Source organism: Copadichromis virginalis, linkage group LG20, assembly GCF_057382275.1.
Source record: "Copadichromis virginalis isolate Kocher_CV1m ecotype Utaka linkage group LG20, C_Virginalis_male_GT1.1, whole genome shotgun sequence".
Classification (NCBI taxonomy): domain Eukaryota; kingdom Metazoa; phylum Chordata; class Actinopteri; order Cichliformes; family Cichlidae; genus Copadichromis; species Copadichromis virginalis.
The window spans coordinates 8,474,137-8,491,504 of NC_140637.1; the positions used below are offsets into that span (position 1 = coordinate 8,474,137).

The 17,368-nt window shown below is 40.5% G+C and overlaps 1 protein-coding gene across 1 annotated transcript in view; it reads right to left on the reverse strand.

Moving 5' to 3' along the window:
- Window positions 1–17,368, reverse strand: part of sema3b (sema domain, immunoglobulin domain (Ig), short basic domain, secreted, (semaphorin) 3B) — a 71,749-nt gene that overhangs the window by 22,871 nt on the left and 31,510 nt on the right. The window lies entirely within an intron of this gene.

Sequence of the window (17,368 nt, forward strand, 5' to 3'; positions counted from 1 at the left end):
ATGCTAATGCCAGCCTCCATTATGGCAACACTATAATCTCTTCACATTACAGCAAGACTCAGGGACAGTATCCAAAGCGCGCGCGCACACACAAACACACACACACACATAATCTCTGACCTTGTGTGATGAATACTGTGTGTGCGAGATAGAGATATGCTTTGCGCACTGCCAAGCCAAGCGCAAACTCTCCATGTCTGTGGCACTGCCAGCTCACACACACATATACGCATCCAGCACTCACACACTCGCTTGCTTGCTCACACTCTTCCTCGCTCCCTCCACACTGGCAGACAGTGTCACTGAATGAGATCTCTTCATTGTGAGGGACTAATGAGCCGACAGTGATGAAGATGGATGAATGGATGAGCACATCAGTTCTTACAACAGTGTCACTTGTGAGCGAATCCAGCCTCACAAAATGAGCGACTGTTGGCTTCTGATATCAATATTGACTTACACAGTAATAGATAAATGAAATTACAAGTTATTTAGAGATTTACAGTGTTGCTTTTTCCCCAATCTAGTTTACACATGGCTTCTATAATGGGTTTTTTTTCTCGGTCTCCTGATGTATTGGATTTGCGGAAATTAATGAGACAGACTTGCTATTGTTTCAGAAAATTCCCCAATAACATCTTACGGCACTGTCAATGCCAAAGCATGAGGGAGGTCAGTGGCTTGTAGTCCTACATCTATATGAATGTTGTGCTGCAAAAAAAAAAAGGGAAAAAAAGTGCGCAGTGAACACACACCTCTCTTTCAGTACTTTGGACTCTGCAGGCAGCAGGAACAATAAAGCCTTTCAGTAGAAACAGTCTCCTTTATTATATTGCACCTCACAGTTGGCACTCAGTAACAGGCAGACAGTTGGCTTTTCCCCTCTTTTCATTTTCAATCTTTACTTATTTTCCTCCTTCTAACAATTACCTCTTTCACTTCCCTTCATCTGTCACCCTCTATAAAAACCCATCTTGTGTCTTGGCAATAAAATCAGCTGTTCAATAATAATCTGCTCTTTACTGCAGACTAGATCTCCCTGTCTTGACTGGGGCAATATTAGACGTAAAATAACAGTGTCTTTCTTTGCTTGGGATACTTTAAATGAGGGGTAAGGCCAAAAAAGATTTGTGGATATATTTAAACTGCAGTCTATTGCTAGCCATATGTTTTCAACTAGAGCCAAATCAGCTGACTTTGTAATGCACTATAAAGGAATACAACATTTGTTTTCCACTAATAACTACAAAAGATGATCCAAGAGAGAAAAAGATATCAGTCAGAGCAACTAAGAAAAAGAAGAAGCAGTATTTCTCCCTGGAGTAATTTAGATTTGGCAGCATGGCGCTGTACACAGCCCTCCTCACCTTTCTACGACTACAGAAACAATAAGGTGGGAAGAATAGACTAGGCATCTGCAACAACAGACATGATACTGATTGTCAGACACATATGGGTTGATTTTGGATTGTAAAGTGGCTTGCAGATGCAGGCAGAAGTTTAATATCAGAATCTGAGATTTGTCAGCCATTAGTTGTAGTGGGATGCCACTGACCTCAGTGTACGTAGAGGTGTTGTGTCTACGTTCCGCGAGGATGACTGTGTGAACAGAGTGAGGCCTGTCATCACCAACATCATCTCAGCCATATTTAAAGCATGCCAAGCTTTCAAATACTCACTTTGCTCTAAGCTGGAACAACTTTCTTATTAGTTTCAAATTCCTGGTTATCACTGAAAACTAAAGAATCACTTTAAAGCACAATATACATAAGATGAGAAAACACACATACACTATACAGACATAGACCCGTCTGCGCTGTTGGCACAGAGTTTTATGAATAATGGAGCTATTGAAGCGTAGAGACAGGAGAGCTCTCATAAGCTCATGGCTCCCAGGCCACAACACAACAAGACACAGCTTAACAGGAACATAAACTCTCACATACCCTCCAGTATCTAAACACACGCACATTTGTGAATGGACAAAAGCATACACGCAAGGCTATATCCCAGCACAGCCTGCTATCTGCTACTTTAACTCGCTGTTTTCGAATTGAAGAGGTCTTGGGTGATTTCACAGATGTTCGCTGAGTGCAAAGTTTCCCAGCTAGCATTAAAGAAGTGATCACAAGAGCACTAAACTGTGCTGAGGTCTGTGAAACAGAAAGGCCGAAGCACAAGGCTGCATGTCTATGCACGCTCAAGTTTCTGCACTGAACTGCAAAGATGCTGCAGTATTTCAAGGGGAAGGACATCAGCACTCTCATCAGCTGCAGCTACGTGACACAAGAACAGAAGCGAGCACGCACACGCGCGCAATTCACGTCACACTCCCTGGAAGCGACAAGAGGAGCAGCGAAACCCTCACACTCCTGTTGGCTGCTATAAAAGGAACGACTGGTCCCATTGTTCCTCCGAGACACCCCGAGCTGTGTGTTGCAGTGTTTGTGTGCATCCTATAACTCTTCATGAGTTGAAGAGTCTATTATTGTTCCTCTTCATCACATCACATCACAGCCCTGTGAGCAGGCACACACACACAAACGTTTGTATGTATTCATAAACAAGGATGTAGGAGAATATATCCCCACCTAAAAAACTAGCCCTTCTCAGCACACACACACACACACACACATGCACATGCAGAGGCAAACACAAAGTCCTTGCATGTTCCATAATGGATCTTAATAATAAAAAAAAGCCATTGGGGCCGCTGACACTTGCATTCAGTTCAGCTTCAATAGACATGGAGCAGCAGCATGCCAAGAGGGAATGGATTAAAAGTAAAGAGAAAGACAGAGAGAGAGAGAGATTCTGGGTGGGGGGGTCTGGGGGGGGGGGGGGGGGGAGCAGGCTGTCCTGTCAAAACCAGAGTAAATTGAGATGGGCAGACAAAGCAGCCCGCCTCCAGGGTGAAACGGCTTTTTCAGAGTGGGGTTAGAGTGCAACTTTACTGTATTGTATGCAGTAATGAATAAATGGATATCTGCAGTTTAACCTGTAGACCACCACTGCCACAGGTCACAGTGGAGATCAAGAGCAAGCCGAGCCAGAGGGGGAAACAATGAGGGTCAGATATATGAAGAGACAGGTAGGTGAAAAGGAAGCAAAGACAAATAAAAACATTACAGAGGGAAGAATGAAGAGATGACAAAATGATGTAGAGACAGAAGGCAAGAAGTTGTTGAGAGGCCGGTTAAGAGAGGGGAATCACAACAGGAGCAGAGCAAGGAAAACGTGTGAAAAGAGTTGAAAGATGAATTGTGGATGAAGCAGTAAGGCAATGTGAATGAAAGGGAGAGGAAAGGAGAATTAGAAGTCTAAAAGGAGGGAGAACGGGGAGGGGAGAATTGAAAAGGCAGGGAAAGACAACAAAAGAGAGAACGTGGAAAGGAGTGAACAAAACAACAGGATATAGACATTTCTGCACTTCAACCCTGCAGCCAGCCTGCATGCATGCAGTCTTACAAAAAAGGAGAATGCAGCAGAGGTAGGGAGGGAGGAATGGAGAAGAAACAAGTGAGGCAGGAGGTGATGGAGAGAAAGGAGCCAATTGTTTCTCCCCTAGGGGAAAAAAAGAGTTCCCTGGCCTGTGAGCAATAAGTCTAAGCCTCCCTGCAAGTGAGAAATGAAAAGCGGGAGGGATGGATGGATGATGATGAAGAATAAGTGGAGAGGGTGAGGAGGGGAGGGAGAGCTTTACAGAGCAAAATAGCTGTAACAGCAGGTAACTGGTGGCTTTTGCACCAGTTAATTTGCTAAGGGGGCGACAGATGGGACGAGCGACGGGGTGAAAGAGAATACAGTAAGATTTTTTTTTAAAAGTTCGTATGTAATTCAAAGCTCTCACTTGAATTCTCTGTTTCTTACAAAGTGTGTTTTACATATGAATGAGGAATACGGCAGGAGAACAGCATAGGAGTTCCATGTATTTTTCCATAGTTCCATCTTATTTTATGATTTTTAGCTCCCCAACTCGGTCAGGTTTAAGAAAAGACTTGGCTCACTGTGAAAGAGATACTTGCTTATCATCACGGTGATGAGTCCCCCTCCCATCTATACTATCTAATTTGATTGGTTTTCTGTGGAGCACTGAATGCAGGAAAGCAGTCAGTGCTATGGAAAACATATGTTGGCACACAAAAGCCTTTATTAAAAGTCAGTCCAGAGAAAGATCTGCTTCTCTCCCATTATCACTGACAATGCAGCTCCTTTAATCTATGGCTATTTATAATTATGTGTACTGCTGAATTGTGAAATAGTGGAAGTAAATCAGAGGAAGGGAAGGAATGCAAGAGAGAAGACAGTAGAGGATGGACGCAAAGAGCGAGAAGAAGGTTAAGAAGAGGGCTGGTAAGGTGAACAGATAAGTCTTTTCCAAAGAAACCAAGATGTTTTTCCAGAAATACTATAAAGTCTATAGTTTTGAAATCATATGACCACATAAAAGAGTTAACTGCATTCTCATTGAAACATGTCATTTTGACATAATAAAACACATCTGAAAAGAATTGAAGCTGGAAGCACAAATGTTATGCCACCAGCTGTTTTCCTTCTGGTTATTTACTGCTGTTTTAATCAAATTCAGAAATTGTTTTGCAATAAATTTGACTCATGTATTGATGAAGTGATCATAATACGTGTCAGAACGCAAAGCACTAATAGTCTGTGTCACATTATTTTTCTCGGATTAAAAGGATAAATATTAACTAGTGACAGCTAAGTCACTAGTAAGGAAATGGTATTCAGGGTGTAAATGTGATGGTTAGAGTGAACCCATCCAGGGACCGAATGCATCTGTACAATATATAGTAGCATAGTATAGTGAGCATGTCAAATCGTGGACCTCCAATCTAAGTTACCACCTTGGCATTTAAAGAATACTTTTTAAAGCACAGTTGTGTTTTGATTCAGTTCTGACTGAAAAATTTTGGCTTGCCAGTTTTTGCCCCATTTCCAAGAATGAAAAGAAGCACGGAAGCAGAAAGTCTTAGATGTGTGAACGGGGCAGGTGATGCAGGGAGGCGTTGCTTAATGTAAATGCTGCAGACTTTAACAAACAAATTCTACAAGAGTCATGCAAAACTGTGACTTTAACCATGAATACAGCTGTGACAGCGCTTTGGTCTGAAGCATGACAGCGTTTTGCTTTTTCTGGGAAGGACAACGAGGTGCGCAGCGCTTCATTTCCCTTGATAACTATAAAAATAAACATTCATAAAGACAGACCACCTATAGTGAAAAAGCAGTAAGTTGAAATGATGGTTTTCTGCTATAATTATGATATAAATGGCCCATAAATGTAAAAAAATTACAATAAAAGTTGAGTTGAAAAACTTTTAAAGTACATAGGAAAAAAGGGCACAAGCCTGAGTCATATGAAGGCTACAAAAGAATTTAATAAGCATCTCAGAAGTTCATTCTTATTTGAAGTGTTTTAAATCTTTGGGCAATGCTAGTCATAGAAGCAAAGTGAAGCTTCACACACACACACACTCAACAGAAACAAAGTAAGCCCTAGCTTTAAGCCAAAAGTGAGCACCGGTCTTTATGGGATTTAAGCTGAAACATATTGAGAAAGAAAAGCGAAACAGTCTGAAGCAGAGTCCTCGGGTCCCTTTAAAAGAGTGTAAGTGAATGAAGGAGCTGGAGATGCTGTGGCAGTCCGCTGGTCCTGAGCCATTTGGCCCAGCATCACAAATGGAAAACTTCCCAGTCTACAAACCCCATGGCTAGCATTTATTCAGTTTGACTATTCTTATTATTCAGAGTGTGAAGGGAAAAAATAAATATTGAAACTGGAGTCACTAAAACTTGCTAATTGGGTGTTTGCTGTCCTCACTAATTATGCTCATGCTCATACCGGTCTCATTTGTGAGGATGGATAACTTTTCAGTCTTTCACCAGTTTTGCCTGTATCGCCGGGATGGGAAGAGGTGATTGGAGTGATACTACTGAAGAAAGAAATCTGCTTAATTACTGTGGGAAAATTGCCTTGCGGTCATGCAGCTTAAATCTCTCATCTCATGGAAGAAACTCTGAAATAAGAGATAATGAAGGAGTCACTAAGGCGAGGGCAGCCTGCTGGTCCCTGGTAGCTATCCATTTGGCTGTGTTAAGCCCTGAAGCAGCAGTAAGGCGAGACCTTACAGAGCAGCCTCTGGTCTCCTGACTGGATCTGCTCCAAACTGTTCCCAGAGGAAAGACAACTCAGTTGACTCTCTCAAATGAAACAACAGAGCAGATTTCAAGTAAACACTCTGAGAGAAATCCCACATGTCATCGGCATGACTTTTAGAAAGATATTTTAGTTTTGAAGTGGTGCGGGATAAGCAGTGCTGCACGTGGTGGTCATGTCACAGGCACAGCAGGCTCAGGGAACCGGGAACTTAACGGCACAGCAGGAGTCATGATTTCATTATTACTTCATCTACAAGTTAAGTCCGTTTGTGGTTGGAAGTGTCTTTCACTAAACTGAACTAATTTTATTGACTTTACGGACTTAAATGGTGATCTTACTGGAACAGAGTCCAAATTAACTTACCTGCCTATCCGTTTCCAGGGGAACCAAATTCCACAGGAGTTCAGAACATTCCAGGTCGGGATCAGCATCCACCTGAGCCCAACATGCCTCTGGCAGCGCAGACAGTATCCATTGTTACCACACTGTTCTGTTTCATTTTACTTTCTCATAGTCTTTCCTCTACTTATATGCAGAAATCACTGAACACAAACCTTTTCAGTTTTTGTTGCATGCTTTCAAAAACCCATTCCCAAGATTTTTCATATCTGATTTAAGCAAGAAAGATAAGACAAGTTATGGAGTAATGAAAAAACAGTTACTGACCAGTCCAGAAAGTGAGAGCTGAGATCAGCTAAACAGGTGGAAATACCTGAAAAATACTTTTAAGAAATCTGATTTAAAAAAATAGAAAAAAATAATTTATTTCCAGTTATGGGAATGGTGCATGAACAGAAAGAGAATAACAGCAGAGTTCCACTGTGGTGCAAAATATGTCCAGTGAGTCTTCAAAAAGTCCAAAAAGTAAGTAAGTGAAGTTAAAAAGCAGCAAACCGAGATCTGAGTATTCCCCCTGCCTGCAGTCAGCTCCACTGATGAACGGCTGCACTTCAGCTCTACTTACAAAAACACACAAGCCTGTACACACACATAAAACTCTTCTTAACACATGCATGCAAGGAGTTCACACATACACGGAGTTTTCGCAGCAGCTGAGCAGAGTAGACTTGCTCAGAGGCAGAGCGGGCTGGGATAATGGACTTAATTCAAGGGAGGGAGAGAGAGATAGAGGGAAAACGTGAGAGAGAGAGAGAGAGAGAGAGAGAGAGAGAGAGGGAGGGGTTGAAGAAAAGGTGGGAGGTTAAAGGAGGGGCGTCAAAGGGGGCAGAGACACACACTGAGCTGTCCCCGTAGTGTGTGTGGATATGCTACTGTGTATCTGTGATGGGACCTGGCTGAAACGTTTTCTTTTTCAGAGTCCAACATTACCATTACCAACATTTTTTCCACTGTTTCAGGTTAAACTGCTTCCACTTATTCTACAGCTGTTCTAATGCAGCTGTTCTAATGCAGCTGTTCTAATGCAGCTGTTCTCAGTCTTTTTCTGACACGCAATGCTTCAGAAGCCAAAAGCCTCGCCACCCACCTGATAATTTATTTAGAACTGATGTTAAAATTTTGCTTAAATATAGTTGGCTAAACCAGTTTTCATACAAAAATACATACTTGTTCAATTGAATTTTACCTTTTTTTTTGCCTAGCCATCGACACCCAACCTGAATGGCTCTCTGCAACACCAGTGTGGCCCAGTCCACGGTTTGAGAGCTACAGGTCTAATGGTATGAGCCTTAAGAATTCATGCTACCAGCTGTTATCCCAATAAACCAGTCAGATTTTCTTCTTTTCACATTGCTTTTGCGTTGCATTTTGTGACATTCTATTAAAAACTGTTTGGTTTGGTTTGGTGCGTTCCTGGTGTTGTTACAGTGAATGACTCATGGCTTGGTTTACTGATGCATTTAGATAAGAGATCAGTTAAAGTCACTATAAACACACAGAGAAACAGAGATTTCCAGATACATAAGAGTGACTCAGGCTGATGCGGAGAACACGTACGCTGAAGCTGGTAAGAGGGTAATTGGCACACATTTATAGAACATGAGGGTTTACATCATTCAGACACATATCAGAGTTGAAGCTTTGGTCAACCATTCATGATGCCCGGGCTTTTGAATACACAAATTCATAAATATGCTTCTTTTTTTCAAACAGCTTACATGTGTTTTAGGTTTACAGATGGACCAAAAATGTATATTTTGCAAAATCTTTAGTGACAGTCTTTGATGTGATGGTGGGCTCAGAAGCCTTGTCTTCTCTCTCTCTCTCTCTCTCGCTCTCTGGGGTCAGTCTCTATATGGTAAGCTACAATGTATTCCTTTGATACATTTTCACGGGGAAAAAAGTATAAAAGCATTCATTCAACTGCAACAACTCCTCCAGGACGATGTTTTCGTCCGTCCATTCAAACAGAACGGTCAGTACATCCCAAATACTCCAAGGCAGGACCAGAGCGTTGTTGGAGTTTGGTCATTTCCAAAGGCTTTTTAATGTATTAAGCTAATCACAGAGCTTTCACAGCCTCCTTTCAAAAACCTGAAAGCTCACAGAGTTTCACTTTTGACAATTTAGATGTTTGATACCGATAAAAGATGTGAGTATGTAGTTAAATGTAGTTCCTGACATACAGGATTTTCAACAAGGACATACAAGACTTCAAGTTACTACTGGCTAGCTGGAAATACAGTGCACACTGACTGATTACAGTATATGACTTCTATCTGCATCAAATGTTTCCTTCAAGAAGCCACTGAAACTTCAAGTTTGGAATTCAATTCTAATTTAATTTACTGCTGTTAAAGTCAATCTCAGTAAGAGTAGCTACACTTTAGAGCTGAGCTAATGGAAATTCTAATAAACAAAGAAATAAATGAAAAGTTTTAACGAGAGAAGTTTTTACCAAGGCAGTACAAACTGATGCCTTGCTAACTAGGTGGGCAGGACAGTCGCAGAGGGTGCCATTTCTTTATTTAGTTAGTTATTTTTTCAACTTCTAATGTAGGAGGTTTTTTTGCCCATCAGTAAGATATTTCACTCATAAGATGTAAAGCACTCTGTAGGGCCTGTCTACTGAAAGTGTAGCACTCACAGTCACATTGTGTTGTGCATCTTCTTCTCTGTTGTCCCACTCCTTTAGTCTTCATTCCAGTCGCAGGTGGCATACTGTGCCTGGCAACCCTGACCCACACACACTCATACACTCTCTCACACACCTAGAAAACCCCTTTCACCAGGTCATGGGTCTCACATTAGGGGTTCACTGAAGTTTGTGTGTGTGTCTTGTCTCCCTGATTGCTCGCAGTTTTACAAACAATGCACACTTATCTTCAGCGCTTTAAAGACTTTCATGCACACTGCCATGAGTACAATTAAAGCTATATGTATGTTTTCAGCCCACCGCCCGCCCCCTGCTGACCCGTCTGTCATAAACTAGTCTGATGTCTCTACAGGCTGTGCAGTGAGCTCTGTGTCCCAACAAAGGCTTTTGTCCCAGCTGAAGCTTGTGAGCTATTGAAGATGAGGGCTCAGTTTCCTAATAGCGTCTTAGTGAATCTTTGTTTTATTACAAGTCACTGAACTGAAATGATTTTTAGATTGCCCGGGATCACCATCAGACAAGTGTCTCCCACGCAGGGGTCTTCATTGTGCTCTGCAGTGCTGTGAACAAGTATTTGGCCCATTTGGAGATCTACGTTTCTTTGCATATTTGTCACACTTAAACGTTCCAGATCAAAGAAGCTTTACTATTAGGCAAAGATAACCAGATGAAATACAAAATGCAGTTGTTAAATTGTGAACAGTGGCACCAAGAGCAACATCTAAAGCACTGCAGGCCTCACTTGCCTCAGTTAGTGTAGTCTACATGATTCAGTGATAAGAAAGAGACTGGGTTCAAAGGAGAAAAACCACTGCGGACCAAAAACAACACAAAGGTTAATGTCACATTTGCCCAAAAAAATATTCTTGATAATCCCCAAGACTTTTAGGAAAATATTCTGTGGGCTGACAAGACAAAAGTTGAACTTTTTAGAAGGTTTGACTCCAGTTACATCTGGTGTAAAACACAGCATTTCATATAAACAACATCATAGCAGGGTGGTGGTAGTGTGATGGTCTGGGCTGCTTTGCTTCTTCAGGACCTCCTATAACTCGCTCTAACTGATCCAAACATGAACTCCTTACCAGTTATCTCAAATGCTCGACTGCAGTTCTGGCTTTGCAGGTTTTACACTTAATGAACGTAATCATCTAAAAAGTGTTTTGTATTTACTCAGGTTATCATTGTCTAATACTAACATTTGTTTGATGATCTGAAACAAGTGTGACAAACTATGAAATCATAAATAATTAAAAAATGCTTCTTCATGACACGATGCTTATTACTCGCAGTAAAATATAGATACAGGCAGTAATTTAGATTCAATAGTTTGTTACAAAAACAGGGTTTGCTGAGCTAAAGTGTGTTAACTGGATTGAGTTTCATAAGCTGAGGGTGGGATTTGGTTGTGTTAGTTTCATATTGTGTAATCAGACTGGAGAGCCTAGGACTTAATTCGGCTATTGTATGTATTTAAGACCATTTAAGCAGTGCACGTTATGTGGGCATGATTTCTAATTTGACTATAATGAAATAATTAATTATACTTTGACAGATGTTCCTTTCATACATAGTTATTCATAGAGCGACACATTATTTCTAATCCTCGCCCTCATGAAAGATTTCTTAATTTGATGAATCAGAAACATTTATAGTGTTTTTGAAATATGCTTAGTGCATATTTTATGACACAAAAATATTTATCTTTTTCTAAGATTACAGAAATGGATCCACAGACTCCTGGTTTCTTAGGATGATTAATTAACTTTACCATGTCTCTGTGTTATATAAAGCACCGTATTTATGATGGACGGCATGATAAACCATGACCACCAAAAGCTAACACTTTGAATTACATCAGTCCTGAAAAAATAAGAAGAAATTGCTTAAGCCTGCATATATATCACCTTTATATTGTAGAAGATTGTAGTTTTTAGATGTAGTTTCTTTATGGAAACATGTTACTCAGCTGTGAGAACAGCACTAATACTGATGTGGAACAACAGAAGCTGCCTAAAGCTCTGCTGCCTACAACTTCTGGTGCTTGAAAAAAGTACAGCCAGGCTAGAGTCTGGCTTCTTGTCCTTAAGGCCAAACCCCAGAATAAGTCTGCAAGGTAGCCAGATTATTTAATAGCATGAGGCATCCACACTACTAATATTAATGTAGCGATGAAACATTTCTGAGGAAGGATTTCTGAAGGAAACTGTAAAGAAACCAGCCAGAAACAAAGAAAATCTGCCAGTGCTTCTACACTTCATTGAAGTTCATGACGCCATACTGACTTTAAAAGGTGCACCCATTAGCATGAGTGCTGAGGGAAGCAGTGGGTTGCTGTTGGAAGGAAATTACTTGGCCAAATATTGAACCTTGTGGTAATTTCAACAATCTTAACAATAAAATGCATACATGTTCAATGCAGCAGTGAACTTCACTGGTCCTGGGCTTTACAGGGCATCTTATAGCTGTGTCCAGTTTGAGCAGCTTCCTGTTTCTCAAAAGAGAAGGCAAGCACTGGCAAGTAACTCATTTTAGTTCAGTTAACTGGACATGGCTTTTGAAAAATCTTAATGCATCTGGTGAATTGTCACTAAATTGTCACACAGTTGCAATAAGGCCACATGACCGTTTAACAGATGGTCGAGTGTTTATCTGAAATCGAGACTGGAGAATTGTTTCAGCAGAGGCTCCTTTCCTACTTATAGATGAAGATGGGTGAGGAACCCAGAATAAAACTTCACGCACTTTTTGGCATTCACTGCGACCAGTGACCATACATCCATTCTCCTAAACAACTCTTTCAATTTATCTGGAAACTGAGACGAATTTGCACACGTGCATTACACTGCTGCTGCACCCTGACGTGGAATGTTATGAAAATCCTCGAGGACAGCTGCACGGTCCAATAGACTCTTCAAGAGTAACAGGAAACAATAGTTTCAATTGGCCTACATCCACAGTGGACCAACCGTACCCTGAAAACTGATCTGAGACTAGAGTGACACCTGCTAGCGGCGTCGCATCATAAACATTTGCTCAACAGATGCATAAATATGAGGGCCGAGATGCCACGGCTGCAAAAGTAGAGCATAAAATAACACTGATCCAAAACAAGAGCTTTGCTTTTTCTCTTTGTGTTTTGAAGGCTATGTGCGTGTCGCGCACTGACCCAACATAAAACAAATGCCAGGACTAAGTGCACTATTAGCGTCATTACAACTGTCGAGTCCATTCTGCCAGTTGTATCGCCATACCGATCTTATCTATTTGCATGTGTGTGTTTGCGTATGTGTGAATTTATGTTTAAAAGCAGGAGTTGAACCATTTGTCTACTGTTCAGCAACACTTGTAGCCATATACAAGTGTTTCTAAACAGCAGAAAACTCCCATTCTTGCTGGGAATTATGGTTTTTACTACGACTTGAAATAAAACAAAGATGATAAAGAAAAAAAATGAACAATAGAGCCTAGGGGAAAAAGAGAAGATAAAAAAATTTGGATCTGTCTTTATGTTCATGTTAGCTAACTATTAGCTGTATTATATGTGCCCCAGTGGGTTATCCATGACACGGTCCCCTGACCTTCTGACACCGTAGGGATTACGGGGGCCCCACTGGGAAAGTGGCAGGAATGAAAGAGAGAGAGAACGAGAGCGAGAACGAGAGAGAGTTACAGTTAGAGGGATGCTAGCTTCCTTTGGGGCACAAACCTGTAATCCTCCCTTTTTTGCTTTGATGTGATCACACCCAACTGAAAGGATGAAGGAGGGCGGGAAGTGGGGTGTGTGGTGTTGGAGGACTGGTGGGTGTGGGGACTGACTGGAGTGCCAGGAGGCTCAGAGGTGGGACACACACACACACACACACACACATACACACACTCTCACAGGCATGCAGTCACACACCATCTGGTTCAGAGGGTCATCGGGTGGATAAGACCACCATCAAACATAAGCAAGGCTCTGGTGACACATTTTCACACACACACATTCACATAGCGAGCAGGCTCTGGAGGTCACCGACTGGATTACAGCACCTTGCATGACCAAGGCTTTGTCTTTTTCACACAAATATAGTTTTACACACACACACAGCTTGACAGCACATCAACTACTTCTCAGTGGAATGCACATTTCTGCACTAGTTCCCACCACTATTAAATCTCAATGACTAATCGGGAGATAATGAAGGTCTAGTTCAACTAGTTTTGGACAAAAAGATAAAAAAATATATATATATTAAAATCATTTTCAGTCAACATTGATTGTGACAGTTGCTATTCTGCACTGAGGGCACATGTCGCAGTTGATGTATTATTTTTTTAATGTAATTATAAGTTTTGGGTTGTGCGCTCTGTTATTGGATTGTCACACTGACAGTTGAAATACTGTATTATGATGAATCAGCATACTCACTAAGACATCGGTGCACAAAATCGGACTAAAGGTACTAGTTTTTTTATTAAATACAGAAGAATGTTACAGTCATATTTACAGGCACAGGGTGCTTCTGAGCCAGATGTTCTACAAAGGGCCCTGTAATTCTGAGCTCCACTTTAATCAAAGTGGTGCTGTCGGTGCACTGTTACTATTTCGGAGGAAAATTCTACAGATCACAGTGAAGATTGGATAAAAGACAAAAAATGGGGAAATCACCTACTTAAAGACAGCCTTGAAACTTCAGCCCGCACGCAGACAGTCAAACACACATTTTTTAGAAGCCCGCACATGTATCAGTGCCTGCATGCTATAAAATGATGCCACAAGTTATTTTTATTTACACAGAAGCTTTGAAATTCTGCCTTTAATATTCTGAATATATTTCTCATATCATGCCTGTCGCATGGTCCATTCATATACATCTCATACACATACCTCCTCCTTTTGTCATTCAACTCAACCTGTTCCTCGAGTCTGATGTGAATCTCTGTGATAAAAATGAGGATGCAGACTTTTTCTAGTACAGAAAATGTTGCTTCTAATGAGTCACTGCGGCAGATAAGATCAGCGAATTCTGCTTTTAGCGCACATTTCACATAGTGCCAAATATGTTAGTGGATGTTACATGTATATATTAGGATTAAAAGCAAATCTGTAGGCCAGCATTTGCTCATTAAAATGAAGAATATTTTCTCTGATAACTGTAGTGATTAAATGAACCAGTGGTTGCAGCCGATCTGGGATCTGTAATATCGTCCCACGGACATGTCTTTTTATTACAAAAGTTGTCCAATTGACAAGCTGTTGTTGACACAAATTGAGACTTAGAGGGACTTGGATTGCAGAGACAGTTTTGCTGACATACAGGCTGAAGGAAATGTGGCACGCAGATACTACTGCAGTACTGCTGTGCTGCCTCGTTAGGACCTGAGCCGTGATAGCAGTGAGCAGATCCAGTGAAATGATTCCTGATCCTGATGGGCACTGATCCACCCAGACAGGCCACTCTCAGCATCTTCGAGGATTTATCACACACTCACATAAACGCAGCCGCATGAAAAGACACACTTTCTTGAGGGGATGTGGAAACACTAGAATGTGCAGTTATTAGTGTGACAGTTTGCACATTTGCCCCGCCCCAGAGAAAATCTAACAAGCTTAGTAATGAACAGATCTAATGGCACCAGCTGACAAAGTTGCTCAATTTAATATGTATAAGTAGAACAAAGTACTGTATGAATGCCATTTTCAATGGGTGAATATAACTTGCAATAAAAAGTATTTATTCAGTCACACTACAGTGAAAATAGGACAGAAACCTGAATCACTAGACAGACAGTACTCATCCACTGATTGAATCATATTTATCTGTATTCTGCAAATTGATTCGAGTAGACGGGCAACCAGCTGGTTCCAACAGCGTCTTGGTGATCACTTTTAATCATGATTGCACAAGTCCCTCAGTTTGTCAGTCACAGACAAATTGTCAAAGGTCCGCAAATAACTCCATTATAAATGCAGACATATAATGCAGAGTTACTCTGCACTGATGGGCAAGACTCATCTCTGACTTAAACTGGTTTATTCTGATTATTTCTGCATGAAAGAAAGGTTTCTAAGCACCTGCATCATTTTTATGTTAAGCCTGTTTCCATCTGTGGGGAAATTTCTGGATTTTTGTTTTAAATCTATGAAGTTTTTCCTGAATTCTGAATAAAAGTGGTCTATGCAGATTTCTCTTTGCATTTTCTTGATTTATCACAATTATTTGCCATATTTTTAGAAACAGGATGCATGTAACTGACCGTATTCAATCATAGCAGACTTACTCAGTCTTACTGTAGTTTTACTGCTGTCTCAATCGCAATAATTCTGGTCATCCCACAAATTTTAATAATGTGTATTAGTCCTATTTTTGCTACTGTGTGACAGTTTTGCTTTTCAGAATTTTTATTAAAGCTTGAAATTTTTCTTCAGTGCCACTAAATACATATATAAACACAATGAAGAAATGTCTCTGTACAGCTTGGCTATACCTTACAAAATCCCTTTTTTAATGAAGTGTATTATAATTAACCACATTCTGAGTAACTGAGTGAGTTTACTATTCATAATCCAATTTCCCGATTTCAAGATTATGCATGCTACATGCTATTATATACGGAAGAGGATTAGGGCCACTGGAAAAAAAAAGTGGGCACATCTTTTTTTTCCTTCTTTTCTGAGAAAAAATTCAGAATTCTGACTTTAATCTCAGAATTCTGAGATTAAAGTCAGAAAAATATATATATATATATATATACACAAATGCATTACAACCCATTTTCAGTACCTTACACTGTGAACAAACCCTTGACTTTCACAAAACTTGACATGCCAGACGCAGAGGGCCAGAGGGCAACATTGAAGGGCTTCAGCTTTTCATAATCAAAATTTCACTTTTCTGTAAATTAGGCAGTCAAAACAGCTGCTCACAAAACAAACAATTAGACAAAAACACGCATATACACTTATTTCTCAGGTGCACTGACAGCTGTCTGTGTCTGTCAGGGAAGAGAAATCCCCACCATCAACCAGTAATTGAGGATAGTTAGAGGGGGAGAAAAAAAGTGTGTCGAATGAATAAAGGAGTGGGTGGGAGATGCAGGAATGGATGAGTGGAAGGTTAAATGAAATGTAATAGTTATACAATTATTATTAAGGCCACCCATAACGTATGTGGAAATATAAAGACAAATACATGATAATCATTCATCAAATTGAAAAATTAAGCAAGTATGTAAATAAAATAAAAAAGGAGAGACTTGCTGCAGACTTGTGCGCCTGTTGTGTTACATTTTAAAATGTCCACCTCTCCCGCACTGCAGGGCTTTTCACTGCTGAAGGTGGAAACATGTCATGACACACGAGTTTCCTTGGTGATATCCATCCTAGAGCGAACACAACTCTGTAGGTCGACCACTAATGCACTGACAAGGGCATGATCTTGCACCAGACCGCCACCCATTAACACAGGCAGCTGTTTGTTCAAATGCACAGCCAAGGCGCAGTTTATGCTGCAGGCAATCGAAGGATATTTCTCTGTGATGTTGAATACAAACTTTACTTGTACAGCAGAGCTCTTAATCTTCAAAACCTAAAACATTTCAGTTTCAGACTATTTTATCATGTGAACATTTCAAGGCCGTTAATTACTGTCTTACTGCAGGTCAGAATGGTTACAGAAAAATACGCAGCAGTAATACTGGGTTTCTCTGAGTTTTTGAGACCAAGTTCTAATTCAGGAAGACAGCAGTTAACATCTGCATAGGAAAACATGTATCTACTAAAATAAATAACTTCAAATCCAAAAATGTACTTAGTAAACATAGCACTGCCAGAAAGCTTCCCTGGCAGCACAAGAGAAATAAAGAGTTATATTGCTAACCTCATACATACATGTTAGGGGTTACAATCTGACACACAAAGTATCTAGTAGTGCATTAAATATGGGCACCAAAAAAACTTGCATAACACCAAGCAGAAGTTTGAAAAATCAAAATGTGAAAACACTGTTACCATGCTAAGAAACTTTCTTTTGCAGCGGTGAACACAACGCTCTGCCTCACAATGTTTTTTAGCTGCTCTTTATTTTATGCAGATGATACAGTTCTTTTCTACTCTACATTCCATCAGCAAGTCTACAGTAAGCCAA